This window comes from Sphaerodactylus townsendi, linkage group LG10, assembly GCF_021028975.2.
Source record: "Sphaerodactylus townsendi isolate TG3544 linkage group LG10, MPM_Stown_v2.3, whole genome shotgun sequence".
NCBI classification, from domain to species: domain Eukaryota; kingdom Metazoa; phylum Chordata; class Lepidosauria; order Squamata; family Sphaerodactylidae; genus Sphaerodactylus; species Sphaerodactylus townsendi.
The window spans coordinates 62,219,013-62,245,004 of NC_059434.1; the positions used below are offsets into that span (position 1 = coordinate 62,219,013).

The following is a 25,992-nucleotide window of genomic DNA, read 5'->3' on the forward strand; positions in this document are numbered from 1 at the left end:
TTGAGAAATTCACGGACTCTACCTTGAGTTCAGTGATGGAAGAAAAGATTAGAAATGATCACTCACACTGTGATGTGATAATTTCCTAAACATTACTTGTTGCTTCTCCTTGGAAAAAAATGGTTCTGGAATCAGTGCTGGTGAGGCTCGCCTCAGAGGTACACCACAATTTTTGTAATGTATTTCTGCTTTGAGGGAATCTTGAGGTTTGGTGATTTCGGGGGGGGGGGGCTTTCCATGTGTGGTAAAGCCTTTTGGAAGGGGCGGGACATTCCCAGAGCAACACCATCCCTGCCCACTTGCCAATTCTGGATTGGACTGTTAAAAACAATTTGGCTGAACCTGATACAAAGCAATGCAACCTTGTTGAGGTTCAAATTAACATACAAACAGCCTGAAATATACAGCTCACTGGTTCATTCTGCACATGCAGAATAATGCACTTTCAAACTGCTTTCAGTGCTCTTTGAAGCTGTGCAGAATGACAAAATCCACTTGCAAACAGTTGTGAAAGTGGTTTGAAAATGCATTATTTTGCGTGTGCGGAAGGGGCCACTGATAATTTGTTTTCCTAATATGTTTTTTTACAGAGATAATTAGAAATAAAATTCTCCATAGATATTTTGACTAACACACCCTTTCACAAGCCAGCTGTAGGAACAGCGCCCCAGGGACAGTGTTTTTAACATCGGGTAAGATGTTAACATACTGTTTACTCCCAGCCCTAAAAGAGCCAAGCCTTATCTTCTAGTACTTTGTTAATAAGTGGTGCCTCACAAAGAAAAAAATCAAACAACAATAACTCCAACAGTCTTATGGTAATTTCTCCCCCTTTACAAGGAAGAAGACGCACTGGGGTTTCGCATTTGAAATGACTTCTCTACAGCAAATGGGTCAGATGCCTCCTCAAGCACTGCACAGGCTTCTCAAGTTTGCCCACCACCGCTGGGACAGGCAGGGAAGAGAAACCTCCAGCTGGCATCCCACACTCAGAGAGAGCTGCTGCCAAAATTGAGGAAAAACTGCCACAATATCACACAATGTCAGGCCTTAGCTTTGGTTCATACATTACAACTGTTGGTCATTTTATTTGCATGCTGGTGGAAAAGGCATATGCCCATTCTTTATGGCCAGCAGCTTACCTTTTTGCACCATTTTTGAGGAAGAAAGAATATGTGACTGATAACATTGCATCATGGGTTTCTACAAAGAGATCTAATGTCACATGTCCACTCATGCACCTCATGAGTAAGAAGGCCGTCATCTTACCGTATATAATTGACTAATATGTAAAGTGTTGCAACGATGAATCCTCAACCAGTGGGTGCACAAGACTGTCCTGTGCGCCCTTGAAACCAAAACAAAATGAGAGGCCAGTTGGCCAGTGCTCTTCCCTTTCCTCAACCGCCCTCCCTCCACCCCACACAGGAACTCCAGCCTAGTGGAGCAGCAGCAGGAAGTTGCCTTCCCTTCCAGGCCTGCCAGTGCTCTCCATCTTTCCCAAGCAACCTCCCTTCACCGCAAAAAAGAACCCTGCTCACCAGCACTCTTCCCCTTCCCCAAGCACCCTTCCTCTCCTCCATACAGGAACCCCATCCTGACAAAGCAGTGGCAAGATTCCTTTTCTGCCAGGTCTGCCTCTCCCTTCCCTGACCACCCTCTCTCTGCCCCAAAGACTAAGCCCATCCTAAACAACACACCATTGCCTCACTACCCTCCCCACTTGCCCCAACCAATCCCCCCAACTCCACACAACTCGCCACTGCCCCACTATAGTCACCACTCGAAGCAAACAAACCACCAACTGAAGCAGCATCAGCTGAAGCCACCGGTGAGTTGTGGCGGGAGGGCAGGAGATGCAGTGGCTCAGGGGTTGCCCAAGGCACCCAGCCAGGAAATGCATGCCCTTAGCAACAGCCCTCGCTCTTGTCTGGAACCCATTTTATTCCCTCTTAAAATGATCTTTAACTGCTAGTAGTTAATAATAGGCCATACACTTGAGTTCTATGTATGCATGTTATGAAGTGTATTTGAAAGAAAAAGTCATATTTCATAAATATGAAAAAGTACCTGCAGTTCTTTTCTTTCCTTTTCTCAGTGGAAATTATTTTAATTCTTAGTAGTTACAAAAACTTGTCTAAATGTCCATGCTATAAACTGATTCCATTGTATTTGTTCTGGATTCATTCATTCATTCATTCATTCATTCATTCATTCATACATACATACATACATACATACATACATACATACATACATACATAGTTATAGCTACTGCTGTATGCATAACTATAACTATATACGAAATACCACTGACTGACTCACTGACTGACTCATCAAAAAAACTCAAAAACCACTGAACCTACACAGTTGAAATTTAGCACACCAGTTAATTATGTGGTTTAGGTGCTCACCAAGAAAGGATTTTTCAAAATATTCAGTTTTAGTCGAGTTATTACACAGTTAATGTTTTAACTGCTCATCTCTGGCCATCTGCGCGAACATTCTAAGGGCAAACCAGCCCTTCAGTCCACAGACATGCTACACGAACATTCTAAGGGTGACAGTTAAACACCACCAGCTTCAACAAACAGGCTGCAAAAAAGTTAACAGACAGGCTGTGAAAAAGTACTCCTCCACCCACCCTCACGTTAACAACATCGCTACAGCTAAATACAATCAAAACAGATTACAAACCATACTATCACCTTGGACTACTAAACATTTGTCCTGTTTTGCATATGGACATCAGATTTATTACTGTGGAGACAAGTTTATTGCTCTCAGCCTCCGATCACCGTGTGCTTGGTGTCGTGCTCTAAAATGGAGTGATGAGTCCCCAGGAATGTGCTGCAGTGGCAGTACAGTCCAACTCCCTGCCCTTCAGCCCTGCCCTGAACCTCTTCACAGCCTTCTCACTCATCAGCATCCAATTGCAGAACACTTCCTTTCTGCATCCCGAAAGTACAATGGCTGCTTTCACATGATGTCTTTTGGAGCCCACCGGGTGAAAGAGAGCAATAATATGTGGTGTTAGAAAAAGACAACTACAGGAAGCTGCTGGAAAATATGCGAAACCCATCAGTCCACAGACAGGCTGTGAGGAAATATGCTGCATGTCATCCCAAAGTGCACAAACAGGCTGTAAAGAAGTATGTTGAATGTCACCCCAAAATTCATAGAGAGCCTGTGACATATATATACACATACATATACATACATACATATATATACACACACACATACATATACATACATATATATGTATATGTATATGTATATGTGTGCGTGTGTGTGTGTGTGTGTATATATATATATATATATGTTTGTGTGTATATATATGTGTGTGTGTGTGTGTATGTGTATATATATGTATGTATGTGTGTGTATATATATATGTGTGTGTGTGTGTATGTATATATATGTATAACTGTATGTATAACTCTGTGTGTGTGTATAACTATGTATAACTGATTTGTCTTTTGCATCTGGTATGGAGTGGTAATAATTTACTCCTTTTCAAAACTGGTTTGGCGAGTTTATCTTGCTTGCCATTTGCATTTTTGAAAATGAAAATATGGTTTTGAGGAAAACAGCTTTTTGATGTGTCGATTGGAAAGAAGGTAAAGACAGCTGCACACACATCCCAGGAGACCTAGCTCAATGACTAAATGAAGACCTCGAGTGCTTTCTTGTTAGCCAAGATAGATCTACATCCAGATGAACCAAAATTAGTCAATAGTGAAGGCTCTTAGGAACAGGGGATCAGAAGCCCCAAATCAGTTTTCCTTGGGACTTTGTTATTGGCAGTTTGTGCCTTAGGCTATGCCCTGCTGCTTCTTGCCTGGGCATAATTTTTCCTTTCCTGAAGTTTTAAAGTCACAGGCTGAGACTATAACAACAGTCTCTTGACAGTGAGGCTGTCACCAACCCATCAGATATTAATCAGTTATCAGACAAATTGTCCATGGTCAGCAGCTTTAGAATATCCACTTTATTCCTATTAAGCTTTAATGCAGATAAGGGCTCCTAGAACATTCCTGCAACATACTTTTGGGGAGCTGTCTCACAAACCTCTTTTACTTATCTTTAATTTCTAAGTATGTTCTGATAAGTTGAATGGAATATACACCCAAGGAAATACCCATAGGGTTACACAGCCTTGTTTGCTTAGGGGTAATTAAAATATTTGCTTATACAGATTTCTTCCAATGACAACATTAAATATATATGTGTATTTTGTTGGATCAGTGAAGTTCTGTCATACTGAGAAGGATCAATGACTCAGCTGTCCTGGTACACTCTCTAATACAGATTACTGCCAAAAGCTACCAACCCTAGAAGTGCAATAATACATTAATACCAGAAGCTCAGACTCTTAATTGTTTCTGGTCTTGCAAAGTCTTTTTAATCTCCCATGTTTGGTCACACTTCTGTCTCAAGGCAGGAGGATTGCTATGTTGGGAACTCAGACCAGGTAGCATCATTGTCACCATGTTATAAATTGTCATTGCAATACAGGAGATTTTGGAAGACCATGGTGAATTAATAATGCTTTGAACATTAGAGAATCACAGCTTGGTAACCTCTGGCTGGTAAAACATATAATGATTACCTGTTTTTCTTTGGAAATATATTTAAGGATCTTTTTCATAGGTCTTCCTGAGTGTTGGAGGTTCTACGTTCCTAGTATCTCATTCCTTTGTAACCAAGATATATGCTAACAATATAACCATGATTCATTGTCGTGTTTTCACAGCAGTCTCACATGGGAGACTGTGCAAGTGTAGGCTGGCCACAGAGAACTCACCAGAAGGCTTCTAGAAGCTTTTGAGTGTTTGGAGGAACTGGGTTCTGGCAGGGGATAAAATTAGACCCTTTAGATCAAAAAGTGCATTCTTTAGGTGCATTAGATCTCAGGTTTCCTGAGATTCCTGAGAAATAACCAGGTTTCCAGTTTCACTGCAGTGGTGGGTTGTTATTCAATATTTTTTTGGCACAGCTAATTGACCCCTTACCAGAAGATAATAAGTTTCTAGGTAAATATTTATTTGCTAAAGGTACCAGATTGGACAAGCAGCAGCTAAATGCTGCAAGTGTAACCTCTGCTTGTGGGTTCTGTGAAGCCAAACTTGGAAGGAGTTTGCAACAACTAATTTAAAACAAAATGGTTTACTTTTCCTTAACATGTGACACTTATTAAACATTAACAGTTAACATAACACTTCAAGGTCCTGTTCAAGTTTCAATTCCAAGTCCTTATATTTACAGTCTATTGATAATGCCAAGTCCAATTCTTCCTGCTGGTGGTTGGCTTATGAAGACTTCAGAGGCTTGGTGAACTGGATTCAAGATGATGAAGGTCCCCAAAAGAACTCCCATCAACTACATACACAGAAAGCCCTGAAACAATAAATTCTAACATTTATAATATGGCAAAAATAAACAACTCCCTTCCCACTAGTTCCCAACAACTTTGCAGTTACCTTAAACAAGGTGCTAAGAGCTTATAAAGAAATAAATCAAGGTCCCAGCCTGATAGCCTAGCTTCCTCCAACCTCATGAGTTTTTGCAGCCTCCTGCTGCTTTGAGTCTCCACCCCTTTCTGGGTCAGCCCATTCTGAACATAGGGGTTACAAAAAGTATGAGGCTGGCAGTGTCAGTCGATCTATCCTCTCCACAGCTGCCTTGAGAAGGCACACTTGGTTTAGAGCTTCCTTTTCACCTCCAAATATTAAGACCAGTGTGGAAGATATTTCTTTTGAAGGTAAGACCCTCTTTAGCAAGGAGATGGATGCTTTCCTTTCCAAACATCCTCCCCTTATTGTCAGGGGACATTTGGTTTGTAGACCTTGACCTAAAGGAAACCTGTTTTCACATATCCATTCAAAAATCCTATAGAAAGTTTTGGTGGTTTCAATATGGGGGTTACTTTTATGAGCATAATATGTTATGTTTGGATTTTCTACAGATTGATCTCTTTGCCACCAAGTTCAATGCAAAATGCCCTCTCTTCTGCTCCAGGGCAGGGATGAGCAAGAGTTCCTGGGGAGATGTTTTCAGTTACATTGGTCAGGTCACCTTTATTATGCTTTCCCGCCCTTCCCTCTTCTTCACAAGGCCATAGCCCAGGAGGTCTCAGATCAGTCAACAGTCATCCTCATAGGGCCTTATTGGCTCAAGACATATTGTTTTCCCATACAAAAGGTGGCATTCAGCTAAGCCAAACAGAAAAAAACCCCAAAAATAGTGTCAGTATTGGGGGGAGGGGAAAGTCTCCTTTAAAAAGTGGCAATAAAGAAAGCTGAAAAAGTAATCTTTAAAAATGCTTAAAAAAAACACTGCTTCAGCCTACCACCTTTTAAAAAAGAAAGAGAAGTCCTTTCCCCACTGCCTCACTTGGTTCCCATCTTGCCAGGCCCAGCATTGAACTGTGTGTGCTGCCTTTGTAGTCTACGCACTGGCGTTCCTGCCTAGGGACATGGGGTACCCCTTGTCCCCGGGCGCATTGATTGAGGTCACGTGGGGGGCGCCAAAACATCCTCCTACACAGCAAGGGATTGAGCAAGCCCTAGAAAGCAGGCACTGAAGCAGCCGACTGCTCCCAGTGCCTGTCGTAGCCCCGCCCACTCTGTACGGTGGCCTGGAGTGTCCAGGGGGCGGGGGAGAAGTCCCACTGGGCTCCCAGGAGCAGGACAGGGGAGCTCCGCCTCCCCTTCCTCTGACCCAGCGTGCCTTATTCACCTTAAATTAAGCGTGGCGTTACTCACAAGCCTTCTCCCCGGCAGCCGGGCGCCGGCAGGCACAGGAAAAGGCAAGCTGAGCAGGGAGCCCAGAAGCAGCAGCAGAACTGAAGATGATGCTGACGTTTGCTTGGTAAACCTTCAGATGGGGGTGACTTGTGAGAGATTTGCATGCTTAAAAGTTAATTCCCACTTGCACTGGCTTGGAGCTGTTTCTCAGGCTAGCAGCCTACCTCACAGGGTTGGTGTGAGGACACAATTAGGAAAGTAATGGGGAGGGAGCCATGCATGTTTGGCTGGGGGTAGGAGGTGATTTGTGAGAGAGGATGCTGATGTTTGCTTGGTAAACCTTCAGATGGGGGTGACTTGTGAGAGATTTGCATGCTTAAAAGTTAATTCCCCTTGCACTGGCTTGGAGCTGTTTCTCAGGCTAGCAGCCTACCTGACAGGGTTGGAGTGAGGACACAATTAGGAAAGTAATGGGGAGGGAGCCATGCATGTTTGGCTGGGGGTAGGAGGTGATTTGTGAGAGAGGATGCTGATGTTTGCTTGGTAAACCTTCAGATGGGGGGGGTGACTTGTGAGAGATTTACATGCTTAAAAGTTAATTCCCCTTGCACTGGCTTGGAGCTGTTTCTCAGGCTAGCAACCTACCTCACAGGGTTGGTGTGAGGACACAATTAGGAAAGTGGTGGGGAGAGAGCCATGCATGTTTGGCTGGGGGTAGGAGGTGATTTGTGAGAGAGGATGCTGATGTTTGCTTGGTAAACCTTCAGATGGGGGTGACTTGTGAGAGATTTGCATGCTTAAAAGTTAATTCCCCTTGCACTGGCTTGGAGCTGTTTCTCAGGCTAGCAGCCTACCTGACAGGGTTGGTGTGAGGACACAATTAGGAAAGTAATGGGGAGGGAGCCATGCATGTTTGGCTGGGGGTAGGAGGTGATTTGTGAGAGAGGATGCTGATGTTTGCTTGGTAAACCTTCAGATGGGGGTGACTTGTGAGAGATTTACATGCTTAAAAGTTAATTCCCCTTGCACTGGCTTGGAGCTGTTTCTCTGGCTAGCAGCCTACCTCACAGGGTTGGTGTGAGGACACAATTAGGAAAGTGGTGGGGAGAGAGCCATGCCTGTTTTGCTGGGGGTAGGAGGTGATTTGTGAGAGATGATGCTGATGTTTGCTTGGTAAACCTTCAGATGGGGGTGACTTGTGAGAGATTTACATGCTTAAAAGTAATTCCCACTTGCACTGGCTTGGAGCTCTTTCTGAGGCTAACAACCTACCTCATAGGGTTGGTGTGAGGACACAATTAGGAAAGAGAGTTGGTGGGGAGAAAGCCATGTATGTTTTGCTGGTGGTGGGAGGTGTTTTGTGAGCTGGTGCAAAAAATAATTGTTTGGTCGTTGTGGGGGAGGGTGGTCGTCCATACCTGGGGTGGGGGGGCACCAAACTCAGATTTTGTCCCCGGGCTCCAGTTTGCCTAGATTCGCCCCTGAGTCTACGTGCCATTCAGTTCAATCCTGGGGTCGGGCAGGCTAGGTCCAGCATTCAACTGCAGATGCCTGCTCCAAAGTCCATACAACATTTAGAGGGGGGACATACAGTAGAACACTAGGCTCAATCTGCACAAACCCAGTGTTCAACTCTGTGCCACTGACTTCAAACTCCATGTGGGTCTTGGAGGCAGGAGGCGTTGCAAGTTTGGCTTTGCACTGCCTGTTGCATCCCACACCCTCGTGGAGTCTAAAGGCAGGCAGATTTTTCCAGTTCAGGTTTAAAAACTTGGGGGGGGGGGGGGAATGAAAAACCTAAAAAGCCAATATGGATTATTGGCTTTTTTGTTTTGTTTTTAAAAAAATTGGGTATATTAAACCTGAACCTGAAATTCTTTTTGCCTACTCCTATTCCACGCTGTACTATATAAAGTTCTGGGCTGATCCTGCATTGAGCCAGGGTGGGGGTGGGGGTGGGGGTGGGGGGTTGGCTGGATAGCCCTCATGACCCCTTCCAACACGATGTGTGAATGGATTAAAACGGTTCTTTATGTAGGAGGGAGGCATTAAGCCCTTCAGTCCCATCTCTGTAGTCTGAAGAGGTACAGCCTTGCAACAGATTGCCATTTGATGCACCTGGTGGCATAGCTTGATTTTCAAAGCATATGCCCCCAATTTATAGGGTATAACTATGACAGAGCCACCCAGTCTAGGTGCATGGGAGTCAATGAGTTTAGAAAGGTATAATTCTGCTTAGGATGACAATGAAGAATGCTTGGCTGAAAAGCAGGCACTTGAGGGAACTTCTGTTTTACTTTTAAAGTACCCACTACCCGTATGTTAACTGGGTAGATTCCAGAATGGTGGCCTTTCTGGGCAGCACATTAACAGAGTCAAGTCACACATATTTTTCAGTATAGCTCTGCAAACAGAGAAGAAATTAAGGCCAGGAAAAGCAGAAATAATTCTCCTTAGATAGTTTGAGAATAGGTAAAGAGTACGGCAGATTTTCCAGCACCCTGCAGAGACAGTGATTAGTTAAAGTAACACTATGGTCCTGTTATTATTACATCTTTTCAAAAAACCCTTCAAATTATACACAGATGGCATAAGAAATTAATTAAAATGTTGGACAATAACATAATCAGGGATATCTATATTTGCAGTCTTTCCCCTGTGCTTGCATACATCTTTTTACAGTCAAGTACAGCAAATAGCTAATTATCCCCATTTTAAGTGCTTCTCTAGTTACATTGGTTGGAAGAAGGTGGAAGTCTTGTCTTTCTTCATGTTTTCATATCTTAGAAAAGAGTTTCACGTAACTACAATAATCAAGTGACTATTCTTCCTAAGCTATAAGGAAACCAATATGGATCTTAATGTTTTATCATGGAAGGAAAAAAATTATTCATAGATTTGCAAACAACTGTGATACACTAACATTCTTTACCTGTGGCCAAGTCCTAAATTTAATTTACTCCTTTCTCAGCTACATGTTTACTAAATCTAATGACTGGCCTTTTTAATACATTTTTCAAGTGTTGTTTATGTTTAAAAGAACATTAATTTCTAATTATTCAAATAGCTGTAATTTCATTATTCACACACACACACACACACACACACACACACACACACACACTGATTTCCTTTTCCTCTTTCCCAAGTCCACCAACTGTTCAAAATATCCTGATATGTTTCCTCCTCATTAGGGAAAGATGAATAGGTGAATAAGTCTTGGTTGAATATGTGCAGCATCTAGAAGCTTGCAGAGTCGTCACTAGGCTTGAGCAATATCCTAGAAATTTGGTAAAATTTGGATGTACATTTATTCGGGCATAAAATTATCTGCATGCCTGAATAAGACAAATAACATATTCGGATACACCTGAAAAGTTCAGGTCCACCTGATTTGTTTTGTATTTTTGAGTGGTTTTTTGAGTTTCAGCCTGAAGGGGGCAAATTTCTAAAGCTAGTGGCACCAGAATTTCAGGGTATCATTCGGAGACTCTCCTGATGATGTCACCCAAGTTTGGTGAAGTTTGGTTCAGGGGATCCAAAGTTATGGACCCCCAAAGTGGGTGCCCCAACCCCCAGACTGATTTTAACCAAACAAAAACCTGCTAATGGTGTTCACAACACTATTACTATAATTTACTGTGTGTGGTTGATTATTTATAAATATTTGTTGGTTGATTCAATGAGAGATATTTATATTAACTTTCAGGATAAGGCTTTAGTGGGAAAAGTTGTACCATACCATGTCAGATGTCATCCCAAGCTGACCACAGAAATAACTCAGGGCGCCAATGTGCTACAGTTAACAGCTGTGTAGTAATGATGTTTCCACACAGGTGAAGAAAAAACCTTGGAACACAAAGCAAGTGGATAGTTGAACTACTGAATTGTTGCATAAGAAAGTAACTATTTCTTAGTACACACAGCATCACATACAAAATGCTTTCTTCTTGTCTCTCATGCTGAGAATTATGCCTATTGTATCTAACAGCTTGTTAGCTGAGTAAGCCCGGGGTCTGCTGGTTTCAGTGGGTTTTGGCCCACCTAACATGGCATCATATTGGGCTGAAAGATGTTTTAAAAATATTTACATTCTTCAAAAATAGGCTCAACACTATGTTAAAATACCAAATCAAAGACCCTTCCCCCTTAAAAAAAGTACCAACTATACTTCTATACTCAGTGTGGCATTCCATTTTTCCTTTAGAGTAAAGAACAAATACCTGCCACAACATTTTTAGACTCATAATTCTGCAATTTTTTTTCTGTTTGAATGCAAAGCAAAAACTGCTAATAAGCATGTTTAAGAATCTATAACTTACTGGCAAACTGCTAATAAGCATGTTTAAGAATCTATAACTTACTGGCAAAGTAATTTTGGTGCATACTCTGCAGTGCATAAAAGTTTTCTTTTGATTCCGGAATGATAGCTGAGTTACAGTGCTACCCTAAGGGGAATTACTCTCCTTGGGACTGTGCTTTTAGTCTGCTGAAGCACAACAAACAACAACAAAGTTTTGTGGTTCTTCATGTATTAATATTGTTATTGATTTATGGCCCTTAAGAAAGTTTAAAGACTGTCAAAGGCATAAGCCTCAATAAGTTCATGCTGTCCGATGTGTAAAGTGTTCTGTTCAGTTGGTAAAAATTTTACATCCTGAACAGCAGAAGAAACAGGGAGTGCAATCTTTATGACTCAGCACTGCAAAATACAAATGACAACAAGACCCAGACATGAAGGAAACACTCAGAGTAGCTGTGGGCCAACTGTTGATAGATTGGTAGAGCAGGATGAATTGGAATGGTACACTTAAACCTGTAAGGAAGAATACTTGCTGAATTCAGCCAAATTTCCTGTTGAGTCCTCATGAATCCAATGCTGATAGTATCTAGTCTGTACTAGTTATCCAACTGATAGGTTTCCCACTGGAGTCTCCCTTTGAAATTTTTGAGTGTAAAGCTTTCTGCAAATGAAACTTAACAATGCATTTGATGAAGAAAGTGCTGACAGAATAAACATGTTAAGTCTTTAAGATATTACAAGACTCTGTTGTTTTCTACTACAGAAACTAGAAATGGGATCCTAATGCTTAATTTTGTTTGGGAAACATAAGAGGTGGAAAAATTATTCTTTAACAGTTTTGCCCATATTTGTCCATCCAAGGCACAATTTTCACATTTGAAAATGAAGAGCCATGAGCTTTTTAATATTTTGTTCTCAAATCAAATTTTTCTGTTTCAGTACCTCTCCCCACCGTTATCACACAAAACTGACCTCTGGCTGCTGTATTCATATCTTGTTCTGTGTAATCTTTTGAAGAGGTATGACAGTGGACCAAAACACATGTGACTGTGGGAGATTCATGGATGAATCTTCCTGGTGTTTTAGGAGGGCCATAGAGGCTGTATGGAACTCCTATGAGAAGTAAAAGGGTGTTCAACCTTTCCCCTTTATGTTGCTTCACCAATCAAAGCTGACTATCTGATGATTAACCTTCAAAGGGAAAACATCAAAGAGGTTGAATGTCTTCTTTTTCCCCCATCCTAGTAACAGTATAGTGGGTTTGATTTGTACATGATAGAAGAGTTAAATCTTCATGCTCCCATACCACAGCCCCAACCTAAACCAGGCCTCTCAATTCAGCTATTTGGGAGGATTAGGAAATCTTATCAGATCAGATTCCATTATATATGTTTTCCACTAGATGGATTATTTGGTCAAAAATTGATCCATAGGACTTCCAATGAGAAGTCTGAAGGATTTTGCCCTTGGGTTCTTCCACCTCCCCCAAGTTCTATAGGCATAGTGGAAAAAATTATGTGCCGTGGGTATAAACATCCACATTCATGGAATCCAGGAACTGCTAGAAAATCCTCTTTCCTCACATAGCCTCCTAGAAACAATATAGCCTTCATTTCTGTTGAGGGTGATTATAAGCAAACGTCAGCTCAGTGTGGTAACCAGACAGGTTTCCACTACCCAGTTCAGACTCATAATTCCTAAGTCGTCACAATTAGCAGTTTGACTAAGTTCATATTATTTTCCATTTTCTCCATTATGGTATCTACACAGAGACCAGAGACATATGTTGAAAAAATAAAGTGCCATGAAAAGTACACACTACTATTAATGACGACTTAGGAATTATGAAGCTGAACTATGGAATGTACTATGGCAATTACAATTAAGTTCATATTATTTTCCATTTTCTCCATTCTGGTATCTGCAGAGACCAGAGACATATGATGAAAAAAATAAAGTGCCATGAAAAGTATACACTACTATTAATAATTGCCATAGTACATTCCACAGGGGCTAAAGAAAGGAGAGATCTGTACTGTACCATGTGATGTAAAGCTTTTCAAATTATGCCTACTTTTATTTAATATTTTATGACAGTAAGCTTTTTGTTTGTCATCAAGTCATAGTCAATTTACACAATTGTATAGGGTTTTCAAGGCAAGAGATGGTCAGAGGTTGTTTGCCATTGCCGGCCTCCAAAGCCCTTTCACTGTGCTGCCTTTGGATACCACAGCACCCCTCCCTCCAACTGGATTGCACTGTTAAGCTACAAATAATAGATGTGTTAAATTATATAAATATATTAATTTCTTTTTGCACATAAAATCATGTGCAATGAGGGGATTCTTTATGTTTGCCTGGAGAAAGACAGAAGTTCATTTATTCTCTGAGGCATCATGAGATTTATTTATCCAGCAGCATTTGGGAAAATGAGGTTTTAATTCCTGTGGAAGCTTGATTACTGTTGAGTTCTAATTCTCTTTTCTTTTTTGTGAATAAATTGTATTAGTATTTTAATGGGCTTAAAATTCTTTTCTTGTAAATGTTGTTAGTCACCCTGAACTTACGGATGATGGGTTACAAATCATTAAATAAATAAACACAGAGATTAAAGCTACATAAAACTCAGAGCTTAGCCACTTGGCAATTCTATTCATGCAATAAGAAGTCTTGTGGTATTCACAATGTACAAATGTTCTGCATTCTAACGACTGAATTTCATGGTCTCATGTTTTCTACTTTTGAATTTGTAACTGGATCTTGGCATTTTCCAAATATTTGGAACATTTGAGTACACATACAGTATTCAAGATGTGAATGCTGAGTGTAACTTTATCCCATGTCATTAAATTAGCACAAATTTGTTTGCATTTGTTTTAACCAGTTGTGCCATTTTTATATTTATCTATTCCTTGGATAGGAATAGGCAACATCATTTAATATGGCCCCAATAGCCCAGACTAGTCGGTGCACTGATTTGTGTTAATTTACAACAGTGTTGTAGGCAATAAGTCTGCTTATAACATCAGACAATGCCAAACATATATTGTCCAAAAACTCTGACTGATTAGTTAACAATTAATCTTTTATGCTGTCATCTTACTGTACTATTAGTTTACAGAGCAAAGAAACTTTTCAAAAAGTTATATCTCCCTGATGGGGACCTAAAGCAGATAATCATATTGTTTTTTCCTTATTCTCACAACAAGAACCCTGTGGTGTACATTGGTCTACGAGAGTTTGATGAGCCCTAAGAAACTTATCAACAAAAACTGATTAACAAGCCATTATTCTCTAACTTCCATCCAATACTGTAGTAGGGGTCTTCTGAGTACATTTTAAACCTTTGAGCAATGTCCTTTTGATTTTTTTGGTAGGGCTGATTCCGCATGGGCCAAGAACAGCAGTGTGAAAACGGTGTGAAAACGGTGTAAAAAAGTTTAAAACTGTGTAAAAGGGTTTATACTGTTTTCACACTGTTTTCACACTGCTGTTTTTGGCCCATGCAGAATCAGCCTAACTGAAAATTAAATGACTTTAAAAAGGAATTTTATAGGTTCTCAGAGGACAGGTTCGTTAATTGCTATTTGTCTTGATGACTTGCAGGAACCTTCACATGCAGAAGCAGTAAACCTGTAGATCACAGGTGTCAAACTTGCGGCCCTCCAGATGTTATGGACTACAGTTTCCATCATCCCGTCATGATGCTGGCAGGGGATGATGGGAACTGTAGTCCATAACATCTGGAGGGCCGCGAGTTTGACACCTGTGCTCTAGATGCTGGTGTTAGGTAACATTATTGGAGAAACGCTCTGTTTGTTGGCCAGCAAGGACAAGTGGTTGCCCACTGTGGGAAATCAGATGCTGGACCAGCAGATCACTGCTCTGATCCATCAGGGCAACATAATATGTTTATGTTGTTATGACATCCCACCAGACTTGTGTCAACTGCACAAGTTACCTATTTGCTTTTGAGTTCAGTTCAAAGGGCAGTTGTTGACTTTTAAAGCCCTGCAGGACTGAGTATTCACATACCTGAAGGATTGCCTCTCTCCATATGAGCCCAAATGTATTTTAGAATCTGGCCAACAGGCACTACTGCTGGTTCTCTCCATCTTCCAGGCAAGGACAAGTACCCGCAGGTAAGGTGGGAAAATGCAGAAAATAGTCTTCTCAGTTGTGTTATTGTTTTCTGAAAACAAGATTAAGACCTTGTGTTGGATGTAAAAGGGGTGGTCAAGGGGAAAAGTTGTGGGCAAAGTGAAAAAAATTAAACTCTGTTAAAGCAGCCAGGGTTTTTTTGTAAAAATTTTTGCTGAATTTCTGAGGTCAAAAAAAGTTTGCACACAGCACTGATAATTGATATTCCATTTTAATATGAACTCTTGAAGGGTTGAGTTTTCACTTTGATGCCAGTGCTGGTCTGGGTCCCATTTTCACCACTGCCATAGTAATTGTCATTGTTGCCACTCTGCTGGCACTTTCTCTTGGTAAACTGAAATTCCAGTGTAGCTGGCAGAGTTCTCAAGAGCAGGATTCCATTTATGCTACATCCTATGAGTGACCAATTGACCTGTGATTAGTAAATGGTAGGACAATTTTCCATTGCTGTTTGAGGGAAGTAACTAATAACCCTCCTAGCCCTTCATGAAATAAATGTGCAATACAACATCACTTTGTGTGTGGTAAAAATTATTTTATTAACAAATTGGTTCTAGGTAAAAACAAAGCGTAAGGCGCAGCATGGGGGTCTGATCTAATGTCCTGTGTGCTGGGCAGCACGAGTGCTGTCCCCCAGACACCTAAATTTTTCTCGGCACGCCTGCCGATGAAAAATTAACACACGCTGGAGCAGCTGTGAGATTCCAGATGGGCGGTTGCCACTTCCTGAAGACTCTTTGCTGCCAGGGGCGCAAGCCATATAAGCCCACGTCTGGGCAGGTTACCCCTTGGCTTGCTCGACCCCTAACCTCATAAGGAGGTTCCCAAATAGCGGGCATTTTTGCCTGCTGTCCACCAAGCTAAAGATCAGTCCCCCATGCGCAATCCGCCAACCCTATAACAAATTAGGCATGCATTAACAAAAATGGCAAAACGGGGAGAGGTGGGTGGGACACGCGTTTGCTCCGGCAAAATGGGGAGGGGTTAGGCCAGGACCAGCCTAAAATAGGCTGCCTGGCCCCACCTCCTCCAGTGACGTCAGGGCGCCAGGCGTCACTGCCTAGCGCCTTGGAGGCTTCTGTCCCTGCGTGGCACAGAAGCCAGAAACCTCGCGAGCTGTTGGGAGCTCGCGAGGCGTCGGGGAGGGCGGCAGCCACCTAGGAGGCTGTCCCTTCCCCACCAGCAATGGCGGCCTTGATAAGTCACGGCCGCTCTTTGCTGTTTGAGGGAAGTAACTAATAACCCTCCTAGCCCTTCATGAAATAAATGTGCAATACAACATCACTTTGTGTGTGGTAAAAATTATTTTATTAACAAATTGGTTCTAGGTAAAAACAAAGCGTAAGGCGCAGCATGGGGGTCTGATCTAATGTCCTGTGTGTTGGGCAGCACGAGTGCTGTCCCCCAGACACCTAAATTTTTCTCGGCACGCCTGCCGATGAAAAATTAACACACGCTGGAGCAGCTGTGAGATTCCAGATGGGCGGTTGCCACTTCCTGAAGACTCTTTGCTGCCAGGAAACAAGCCATATAAGCCCACGTCTGGGCAGGTTACCCCTTGGCTTGCTCGACCCCTAACCTCATAAGGAGGTTCCCAAATAGCGGGCATTTTTGCCTGCTGTCCACCAAGCTAAAGATCAGTCCCCCATGCGCAATCCGCCAAAGAGCTGGGCTCCAGCTCCCGCCAAACGCCTCCTATACCTTGAGCCAATCACACAATTCGCCGCGTATGCTGTGCAGCCAACAGTCCATACCCCAGGGAGATAAGTGTACCCCGTCATCCCTAAAAAGGGGGGCCAGTTTGTGTGAAATTTCCCAGTGAGCAATGCAATGGCCCCCCTTTGCCTGAACAAAACTTGAAACCGCGCGACAGGTGTTGATTCTGGCCAAGTCCACCTGTTTGGAAACCGCCCCGCCAGCAGCGTCTCTCCAGCAGCTTGGACCAAAGATCCTGGTCCCAGGGAGCATCCGAAAATCCGTCCCAAATCTTTCCGCATCTTGTGAAGTAGAATAATACGGCTTGCAAGAAGGTAAAGTCATTTTCGAGATGAATGATGAGAGCATGCGGAGCTCCCCAGCGATCCATCTTGTCCAGTAGCGTGGGCAGGAGGGCATCCCACCGCGATACCTCTGAAGCCCGAACCACGAAACCCTGTTTCCCGCTGGGAGACCCAAGTTCCAACCCCATCCGGAGGATGCCGCGTAGCTTGAATGCCCAGTGGGCGATGCTGTGTCCAATAATCCAGATATGCCGGGTACCTGTGGAAACTGAGAGACAGAAAAAAGTCACAACTGCGGGGAAGGGCCTGATGTAAGTCTTGTATGCAGAGGATAGCCACCTGCAAAAAGACTGGATGTGTTGGGCTGGCCAGCCCAAAGATGCAGCGGTGGATGCTGCACCGATTCTGAATGAATGTAGGCCAAAGGACCTGTGGGGAAGGTGGAGGCTCCTGAGGCACAAACGGAACACACTGGCCAGCTGGTAACGTGACAAGCAGGACCCATCCTTGTGGATGAGTAGTGGGCCCGGGATGTCAGGGCGGGCCACTAAATATGCCTCCGTCAATGCGACAGGACAGGGAAGACCCGGCGGTGGTGAACGGATGATTATAGACATCCCCTTAGCTCGCTGATCAGTTTTTGACCGGCGAAGGTGTATATGTAAGGCCTGGTCTACAATGCTGACGTCACCCCATGCTAGAGCTCTGGCTGAAGTGTCGGAGCGGGATGCTGAGACTAGCTCGCTACTCCTAAAGGCCCCAAAGAATGCTAATGCGAAGGCCGACCTGAAAAGTAAGGTTTCATAACGAGACCTGCAAACATGGGGGAGGGTGTCCATAAGCTGACGAAGCAGGGTAAGTGAAACCGGGCGCCGGCCATCCTGCTTGTGTGGGGCCATTCTAGCCCACCCTTTGATGGCCTGGCGGGCGACAAAAGAGCGGGAGGGGTCGGGGATGGCTGAGGTTTTGCAGTGGAATGACACAGCCGCCAGGAAAACACGAAGAGTCTGTGTCGACCGTCCTGTGCTCTGTAGGTGAGCCAGATATCGCAGAATGGCCTCCTCCTTGAAAGGTGACTTGTGCCGTCCCGCTGAAGTCGAGTGGAATTCCAAGAAGTCCTCTAAACCCCTCTGGTAAGCACGACGTGTCGCTGGTGCCAAAGATTCCCTGATGCCTAGGGCCACTAATCCTTGCCAAGACTCCACAGTTCCTGGGGGAAGAAATCAGGGTTAACGGCCGCCATAGGAGCCAATGCCCGGAATTTATCCATTTGGAATCTGGAGAGGGCATCAGCAATGTTGTTGTCCACTCCCGGCACATGCCTGGCTGAAAAGGAGATGTTGTTAAGCAAACAGGTGGCCACAAACCTCCGCACCAAACGCATGACCCTTTCGGAACGGGAAGATTGTTTGTTGATTACCCGGACCACTGCTGTGTTATCGCACCAAAATAGCACCTTGCGGTCCCTAAACCGATGCTTCCATAAGTGCACGGCCACTAAAATGGGAAAAAATTCCAAGAAAGTTAAATCTCTCAAGATTCCAGTAGCTTCCCATTCCCCTGGCCATCGCTGGGCGCACCATCGACCCTCGAAAAAGACCCCAAAACCCAAACTTCCCGAGGCGTCAGACTGAACCTGCAGGGCAGAGCGGGCATCTAAAGGGGATTGCCATAAAGATGTACCATTAAAATGCTTCAAAAACTCCACCCAGATTGCCAAGTCTGCCTTAATGCCTTTGGTCAAACGGATGAAGTGATGAGGGGCCTTAACCCCTCTGTTAAAGCAGCCAGGGTTTTTTTGTAAAATTTTTGCTGAATTTCTGAGGTCAAAAAAAGTTTGCACACAGCACTGATAATTGATATTCCATTTTAATATGAACTCTTGAAGGGTTGAGTTTTCACTTTGATGCCAGTGCTGGTCTGGGTCCCATTTTCACCACTGCCATAGTAATTGTCATTGTTGCCACTCTGCTGGCACTTTCTCTTGGTAAACTGAAATTCCAGTGTAGCTGGCAGAGTTCTCAAGAGCAGGATTCCATTTATGCTACATCCTATGAGTGACCAATTGACCTGTGATTAGTAAATGGTAGGACAATTTTCCATTACCATTCCTTAGTGGAAATAAGGGGTCTGTTGGCAAGCAGGATAGTGTACCAGTCACCCAAGTATAGTTTTTGCTTTATGGCCACAGCAAAAGGTACTCTTTGTGACATGGAAAGTAAAGAGCACATATGGATCAAGAAGACAATTCTGCTTCTCTTGCATTTGCAATAGATCCAGAATGGCAGATATCTGAGAGAAAGATGGCCAGGTTAAGATGGTTTCCATTGATCCGATCACCTTAGTATTTACAAGTTTCTTAGAAAAGCATGAGAGTTAAACCTGTTTTCTGAGGGATCATTTCTGGCTTGTAATATTCTTTTTTCTCAACCCTGCTGTTCTTAGACAAGAACTTGAACAATAAAACTATAAAACTTCAATAAGACCCATATCTAAATACAATCCCATCTACTTTTCTCTGCAGCCTCTAGAAAACAAGCAACAAAATAAGCAAATTGAGGGTTAGAGTCCTCAGCTTGTAATATTAGTGCATGCATTAATTGCACTGTGCTCATCAATATTATTGTTGTCCCATGAGAATTGTTGGACCTACTTGTGCTTCACCTATTCCATAGAAACAGCCTTGACTGCTTGATAGAGCTCTTCATAAATCATTTGTAATCTTACGCATACAAGAATATGTTTATCTCTCTATGTGTAATAGATATGATCTGGAGGACAAGCCATAAAATGTTGGCAAGAAGCAACCATGATAAGATACAAAATTAGAGAATGCTAAATATTTTATTTATTTTTAAGGTATTTTAATCTCATTTTTCTCCCCAATGGGAACCCAACGAATCATACCAAATAGAAAGAAAACTTTTGTAAAGTACTTTTAAAAAGGGATCCTACACCTCTCAAATTAGTGGTCATGTATAGAAATCTATGAGGTGTATGTTTCAGATTCAGTTTGCACTAAACAAATGACATATTTTAGTTTTGGCTAATATCAAGTTATTTGCTCAAAATGGATTCAATTAATTAATAGGGTGTCGTGTAGATACTTATTATGAGTCATAAGATAACCTTAGTAGATCATTTTAAAAGATTTGTTTTTTCTTTAGACACTGAGTTAGTTTGAAATTCATTTATAGCTTATAATAAGATGGTAGTAGCAGCATATTGGAAGAAAATAGAATGGCCCTTTATATCAGTTTGGTTTAATCATGTTTGGAAAGTAGACACATCAATATATTATCAAACAATGCAAACCAATATTTTATCCAATATACTCATATGTTCTGTGAATGTTTGGCAACATATCTGTCTGAAAAAAAAGATAAAACATACATACCACTTTGCTTTTCATGTTATAAATGTCCTTCATTTTCTTTGTCTATCTAGTATTTTAGTATTTGGCTATTTAGTATTTTTGCATTTTGTTTTTATTGCATAATGTTACATAATGCCCTAATACATAATAAAACAAGAAAAATACAAACAATATAATCTTGGCATAGTCCTAGATCTGTTGGCTTGGTTTATTTGGGGCCACACATGATCAGCCATGGGTTAAGAATCAAGGACCAAGACCCAGTTTGGATCTTCTCCTTCACCTTGTGCCCTTGACCTTCCCCAAGCCTTAACCTGCTGAACCTGTGACTGGCAGAGATGCTCCTAAGGTCCACTTTTCTTGTTTGTCAGATAATTTATTATATATTGTGAAATTTACAAAAATCAATAAGAGTGTCACTGAAAACCTCTATGCATATCCGCGTGCATCTTCTTACCAATGAGTTGTTCTTTTACTCCTGCAGTTTCAGCAAGTGTGAGGCATTACACTTCAGAATATTTGTGCATATGCACAAAAATTTGTGCTTTGTGATCTGGTCTGCTCAATCCTGTCGCTGTGTGTGCAAAATCTTATTTATCGTGCCAGATTTGTAGCAGAACTCAGTAAAAGTGACACGTGCTTTGTAATGCAACAGAGCATTACAAACTGAACAAATATGGACTATGAACCAAATAATTACATTTTCAGAAACTTCATAAATGAGTGCCCATTTGTTTGCAAATAGCAAAAAAAAATCCAGCATATGTTTCAAAACCCCAGCACATGAACAGCTTGGGTGTTGGAGGGAAGGCCTAAGCCCCAGTAGCCTTTTGTGTCTTGAAGGCCTTTGTCAGGAAAGCTTCACAAATATGCCACATCTCTGATCTTTATAAATGATAAAAAAAAGTTGTTGTGCCTAGGGGCAATTTATATCCCCTTCTTTTTTATTGTATAAATTTTTCCTAAATGATAAATATGAAGGGTGAAATGTCTATTAATATGAAATATAGCTATATTTAGTGCCTTATAACCATATATCAAATATAGTCATATCTGTCTCTCTATTGCCAGAGAAGAATTCCCTTTCATTATGCTCCTTTGTTTGCAACCTGCTGCCAAATTCATCTGTATGCATCATCTCCAGTAATATTGAGAGTTGTGTCTTCCATGATGCTTTGCCACTGCATGATAAAGCGCTCTATTTATATTAAAATGAAGAAGTTCCTAAGGGAGACATAGAACTGAATGAAACAACAAACAGAGCTTTAGAGACTGTATAGAGGAAGCGACAGTGACAGCAAAATGGTAGCCCTTGTTACAGAGTGGCCCAGAGGACTGCAGGAAGACTTATAGTGTGAGCTGCAGTGACTTGAACTTGGCAGCTCTTATAGGCTTAAGTACTTGCCAAGAGAAAGATGTTTTACAATACAAGAGCTAATCAAACAATTTCTCAGGACCTCTAAGGCTTGGCATGGGTAAGTTGTCATGATACGTTGCTCGAGAGTGTAGTAAACATTCTGCAGGGGCTGAGTTTAAGTCATTAAGAAATTAACTGTACAATCCTAAACAGGATTATATCCTTTTTAAGCCCACTGACTTCAGTAGACTTAAATGAGCATAACTCTGCTTAGTTTTGCACTACAACATAGCATGCTTCAACTGCTTACACAAAAGTAAGCTCCATGGTGTTCAGTGGGTCTTATTTGCTAAAAAAAAGTTTTCATTTGTAAACTAACAGTGCCATCCTAAGCAGAATTTCATCTTTCTAAAACCATTGGCTTCAACATACTTACCAGGATGCAACTCTGCTTATCATTGTACTTGAATTTATATTAAAGACCCTGTACACATGGTGCGTGATATAGCATAATCTCATCAGATCTCGGAAGCTAAGAAGGGCCAGTACACGGAAGTGAGACCTCCAAGGAAAACTTTGCAGAGGAAGGCAATGGCAAACCATCTTTGCTTCTTAATTGCCTTGAAAGCTCCTTGCTGGGGTTGCCATATATCAGTTGTAATTTGATAGCCCTTTACACACCCACATGTGGTATGCATAGCAGCTCCAATAGCCCAGACAAACCCAATCTTGTCAGAGCTTGGGAGCCAAGCAAGGTTGGTAGTTGGATGGGAGACCACCAAGAAAGACTGGGTCTGCTACACAGAGGAAGGTATTGTTAAACCTCCTTTGTTCCTCTCTCACCCTGAAAAAACCGTGAGATGGAGCAGCAGTGGCGTAGGAGGTTAAGAGCTCGTGTATCTAATCTGGAGGAACCGGGTTTGATTCCCAGCTCTGCCGCCTGAGCTGTGGAGGCTTATCTGGGGGATTCAGATTAGCCTGTACACTCCCACACACGCCAGCTGGGTGACCTTGGGCTAGTCGCAGCTTCTCGGAGCTCTCTCAGCCCCGCCTACCTCACAGGGTATTTGTTGTGAGGGGGGAGGGGCAAGGAGATTGTAAGCCCCTTTGAGTCTCCTGCAGGAGAGAAAGGGGGGATATAAATCCAAACTCCTCGTCGTCGTCGTCGTCGTCGTCGTCCTCCTCCTCCTCCTCCTCCTCCTCCTCCTCCTCCTCCTCCTCCTCTTCTTCTTCTTCTTCTTCTTCTTCTTCTTCTTCTTCTTCTTCATGGGGAGTGCCATTAGTCAGTTGCGAATCAGTGGCACACTTTATGCTTTTTGTATTATGCATGTAAATATATATTGTTATAAGAATCTATTATGATTCTTTAGACATGGAAAGCACCTCTTTTCTAAAGAAGATGCTCAGCAATCCTATTGTGTCTTTATGTAAATAAACAACTAAACTTTACTTCTACTAAACCTTGAGTATGTAAGGCTTGATTTGCAAAAGTGAGGTAGTAAAGGAACCAGAGGTGGGAAACCTAAATTTCCGTCTTTCTGACAGAGAGGATGCTTTATATCCTACCACACTGCCAGCAAATTTTGAATCCTTTCTTCAGCCTAGGGAGTATTCAGGCTGAGTTATTCTTCTCCTGAAGTTATTCTTCTCCTGAAGAAAGAGCAGTTCCCATCTGAGTGAGCCACAATGGACAAGAAAAAAGCTTTAAACTGCTGACTGGAGTATTAAGATAAGTAAGTAATAAGCCTGTGTAAAAGCTTTGGAGAACTAACTCATGGATGCACTTGCCAGCCAGGGTATCAATACTGAGATTCCACACTGGGTAGAAAGCTGCAATGTTTATGTATAAATAGCAGGCCCATATCTAGGAGGGAGGGGAGGAAGTGCCCAAGGCAGTGGGTAGAAAGGAAGTAGTGGCAGGAGGTAAGGGGCTCAGTTGCCTAGAAGGGATAGCTCTTTCTGCAGCACATTCCTCCATTTAGGCTGCTTCTGTGGGAGGCTCAATTGCTCAGAGGAGATGGCTCATTTTGAAGTGCACATAGCCTGCTCCCCCATAGACTACTGCTAGGAGGTGAGGGAGAGTGAATTGCCCAGAAGAGATTACTCATTCTGCAGCACACACATTCTCTTTCCCCAATTACAATGCTGGAGGGAAAGGGAGGGAAAAGTAGATTAAGGCCTGAGAGGGAAGTCACAGCCCTTAGTAAGGAAAAAGCGGTGTCTGTTAGTCAGTTGAGACTATGGTCAATGAGGAGAAAGAAGAATGAAAAGTTCCTGAGGAGATGTTCGTTCTATACAATAGGACAGTGATGGTGAACCTATGGCACGGTGCCAGAGGTGGCACACAGAGCCCTCTCGGCACACACACACAGAGTTCGTCATGTGGGGGGCAGAAAATCACCCCCCACACACACACACACATCTAGGCTGGCCTTGGCCACTGAGCACGACATGCGTGCACCACGGTGAGCAGGGAGGACTCGGCTGGCGGGCCTGGTGCCTGTGCTCTGGGTGGCTGCTGCCTGGGGGAGGTGCAGAGGAGGCAGAGATGCTAGAGAGGCACAGAGCAGTGCCCGTGGGACTTGCTGGAGGCTGGAGCAGGCTGACCCCTGCTCAAGCAGGTGCGGTGGAGGAAGAGGGAGCCAACCGTTTTTTTCTAAACTAAAACCTCAGCATTCAGGTTAAATTGCTGGATTGGCACTTTGTGATAAATAAGTGGGGCTTGGGTTTCAGTTTGGGCACTCTGTCTCAAAAAGGTTCGCCATCACTACAATAGGAGATCTAACATTTCCTGTGCCTCCCTAATCTCCCTCCCAGATAAAGGGTTGAAGCACCATCCTCTCTTCCATTTGTCTCTCCCCTCCACCCTCCACCCTGCTTCAAAGACTGTGTGTTGACAGTGGTTATGGTAGGCTTTCAGCATGCAAGACTGAGGGGAGAGGCTAAGGGTTGTGTTTTTATGGGTACAGAGGGGTTGAAGAAATATTCAAAGATTATAGAAAAATAATGTAAAAAGTACTCATTTAATTGTTCATAGAGGCCAATATAATGTACTCTGTCATCTAAATGGCCTCACAATTCATGCTTCTTCTTGGACGTCATTCCCTGCTTCTTGATAATACTGAATGTTATCACAAAGGCAGCTGGCCAGTATAATTGGTGATCTCCCATCTAAATACTGATCGGGGCTGACCTTTACTTTATATATACTTTATTTTAAATGCTGTTTTAATGTTGGGAATTATATATAATTCCCAACATCACCAAGGAATAGCAGGGTCACTATGCAGAAGCAACCAATAGCAAACCACCTCTGAATGTCTCTTGCTGCAAAAGCTCTGTGGAGTTGTTATCAGTTGGCTGCGATTTGAAAGCAAATATATACACACAAATTTGTCACCGTGGGAAGCCTATTTCAATACAAAGACAACATATAAATAAAATAAAATAAATTTGTATTACAAATACAGTTTTATCCATTACAATTTTTCTGTACTGGAATGTTTGATCACGACTTTGATAATATGTCATAGTGTCAATATGGAAGTCATTTGTAAAATGGTTAGTAAGTGCTAGACCCTTTAAATGTTTTGTTGCCTTCCTGTTTGTATTACTATAATGGTTTTCCATGATTAACACTTGGTTTGAAGAAATGATGAGAATGACTTGAACTAATGTCACCTTGCCTTCTTATGGTGCAATCCTATTGACTTCAGTGGACTTACTGTTAGTGAAGGAATAACTGATGAGTCGCTCTCAGCCCTGATTTGTCTCACAACAGGAAAAGGCCTTCTTTTCCCACCATTGCAAGCAGCAGTAGCTGTGGAGTAGTGGGAGAAGACATAATTAGGGCCCCCTGTAAATGGTTAGAACTGTCCTGCCTGCCAGTTAAGATCTGCCTTTCAATTCTGTCCTACAGAGCTGTGCCAGGTGTCACCCAGAGATGGCATTTTCAGTGGTGGCACCTCAGGTTTGGAATACCTCCCCCCATAAAACTTTCTTGGTGCCTACCAAGTGGTTTTTAGACCCTAGGCAGAAACATT

At 42.5% G+C, this 25,992-nt stretch overlaps 1 long non-coding RNA gene across 1 annotated transcript in view; it reads left to right on the plus strand.

The window, feature by feature from the left end:
- LOC125440184 overlaps positions 1-2,141 on the plus strand; it is a 99,501-nt gene extending 97,360 nt beyond the window's left edge. Inside the window, exon 4 of the long non-coding RNA XR_007245650.1 lies at positions 841-2,141. This is a non-coding gene — a long non-coding RNA (uncharacterized LOC125440184). The remainder of the gene's footprint in view (positions 1-840) is intronic.
- The last annotated feature ends 23,851 nt before the right edge of the window (positions 2,142-25,992 follow it).